Genomic DNA, 2,678 nt, shown 5'->3' on the forward strand with positions numbered 1-2,678 from the left:
TTTTTTTTTTTTTTTTTTGTATACCTTCCATAATTATTAGCTATAAACCATTCTTAAATGACCTGTCAGAACCTTCTTTGCTATATTGTTCACTGGATTAGTTAATAATTAAAATGTAAAATTATGTTTACTTTGGACCTTCCATTACCTTGTAATTAGGACCTTTCTTTTCCTCCATGGAAACAACCAATTCTCTATCCATCTTCCCATTCCCCCACTCCCCATGGGTACAATTAATGAGCTCAGGTTTCCCTTGTGGACTTAGGAAGGTGAAATGTTTCTCCTGCCTCGTTCCCAGGTTTTCCAAGGCTATTGAGTTTACCTTTGGATGCCATCACTGCTGCACTTCTCACTGAAGTTTGGCGTAGCTGCAAAGCATCTTCTCCACATCTTCATACCAAACAGCTATAGCTGTAGGCTGTGCTCCACAAACCTCTCTTCTCCCACTGGTGCCCCTGGAAGCATGTTGATAGCAGCTAGGAATGTGTCTCTCAAGCCCAGGAGTTCACTCTGAAGCTCTCGAGCAGTCCCACACTCTCACCCCTCCAACCCCATCTTGGAGTGCATGCGTATGAAAGAAAGAATGGGGTGGTGAATTGAGGGCAATATATTTAATAGGAACTAAAGAAAACTTCAGTGAATTACCTTTCATTTTCAATATGTAACTCACAGTTTGAAATAATCAGTGGACTTGTTTAGAAATGGGTTATCTATTCTAATACAGTAGCAAAAATAAAAAAAATTCTGACTTGCCTTGTTTTACCAATATTTAGCATTTTGTTCTATTGACTATGACTACATGTACAGACACACTTTTATTTAGTCTCACACATGAAAGGGGAAAGCATAAGGCATGTAATTCAAGTTGTTTCTCATCCACGCATTTTTATAGCAAATTACTAAATCTAGCTGAAAACAATAGGAAGGATACTTTTTCCCTTAGTATTGGTTCTACTAAATTGTTCTAGACTTAGCATCATAGAATATCTTCAGTCGTAATTAAAATTGAGGCTTCCGTTTATAAAACATTTGAAGTTGTTGCTGTATCAAAAGATCAGCATGCTGACCTGCTAAAAGTGGGAAATAATTGTCGGTTCCTCTCTATGGGATGAGGATCTCAAAGGTTTAAGAAGAAAAGAAAATCCTGAAAAAGAATTCAAGAAAAATAGAAAGAAGGAGGATGATGTTTCAAAGTAATGTCTGTATACATCATTTCCCTTCCAGGCTATTAGCACTGAAATACTTTATTGCTGACTATATGGCACTTACTTCATACCTTTTTTAAATTAACATTTAAATAGGTGGTGATGATAACTATATTACAACTAGAAAAGCTTTCTATAAATCAAAGTCAGATTTACAGTTTAGAAGGCAACCTGGAATACTGATTATTCATTACATTGCTTGCTTCAGATCTGCTTGTTACAAATTCTGGGTTTGAAAAACATGCAACTTCAAGATGCACTGTAACTAGTACTTAGTTATGCTCACGATCGGGAATATACCGCTCTGAATTATGTAAGACAATAGATAATCCAAAAACCATCTTTAAGTTTATTTCGGAGACATTTTTGGTTCTTACATTTGAGTCTGGGTCTCCTTGAGCTATCTGAAAAATAAACTCAACCGCGGACAAAATAACGAAGCCACAATCTGAAAGCCTCAAAGTCCAGAAATTCCATATCGGCGACACAGCGCATTCGTACTTTCTCCCTGCTTTCAGATCAGGTGTCACGCCGCTCCAGCAGACTGAGAAAAACGAGGGGGCGATAAGAAAGGAAAGGAAATTGTGGGTCTTGGTGATGGTGGTTGGTGAGGTTGTTCAAGATGATGATTAAAAGCTTTCCTCTTTATTTTTAAAGTTCTTACTCGTATTTCAAAAAGATGTGATATTAAGGATTATGCAGTAGAGTTTAGGTATGTCCATCTGTAATTTATAGGCGGAAAGGAAAAAGGGAAAGAAGGCAGCAAAGGGATCCAGGGAGAGAGCGAGAGGCAGGCGCGTGGGACTGGAAGCACGAGGTGGATTTGGCAACCAGAAGGGGGAAGAGAGGAAACAGGGAATGGAAAGTGTGGCTTGGCCCTCTGGTCCTGGGGAGGGGAAAATGGGGCCCACAAGGTCCCACCCCTGCTTTTCCTCTGTAGGTGGAGGCTATCAGCGCATCAAGAAAGGGTCGGTCGCCAAAAAAAGGCTGTCTCCCAAGGATGCAAAGGTTCGCGGCCGCCTCTCTGAGGGACAGGCAGGCTGGCAGGCAGAGCGGGGGCAAGCAGAGGCTCCAAGGCGGGAGAAAGGGCCGCCAGCCCAGGGCCCAGAACGCTCGCTCAGGGGTCTAAGCGCCCCAGGCCGGGGCTGTCCCGAGATGGCGAAACTGTCGCGCCCGCCCTGCGGTACAGACACCGCCCGGGCACTCTCAAACCCCGCCCGACCCTTCCCAGGCCTCGCTTAGTTCCTCTGAGTCCAGACCCTCCATTAAGGCCCCAGCACGGGGTCCCCTCCTCACTAGCTCGGGCGACAGTCGGCAAACATGGCGGCCCGGCGTCGGCCGCGGCGCCCTCTCTGCGGCTCCGCGGGGCAAGAAGCTGCAGCCAGAGCCCCGAACCCGCGACCCACGAGCCGGGACAGAGCCGGGGTAGGCAGGAGCCCGAGGCGGTCAGGAGCAGTCGGGAGCCGCGGTTGC

Source organism: Trichechus manatus, unplaced genomic scaffold (assembly GCF_000243295.1).
Source record: "Trichechus manatus latirostris isolate Lorelei unplaced genomic scaffold, TriManLat1.0 scaffold00007, whole genome shotgun sequence".
In the NCBI taxonomy this organism is placed as follows: domain Eukaryota; kingdom Metazoa; phylum Chordata; class Mammalia; order Sirenia; family Trichechidae; genus Trichechus; species Trichechus manatus.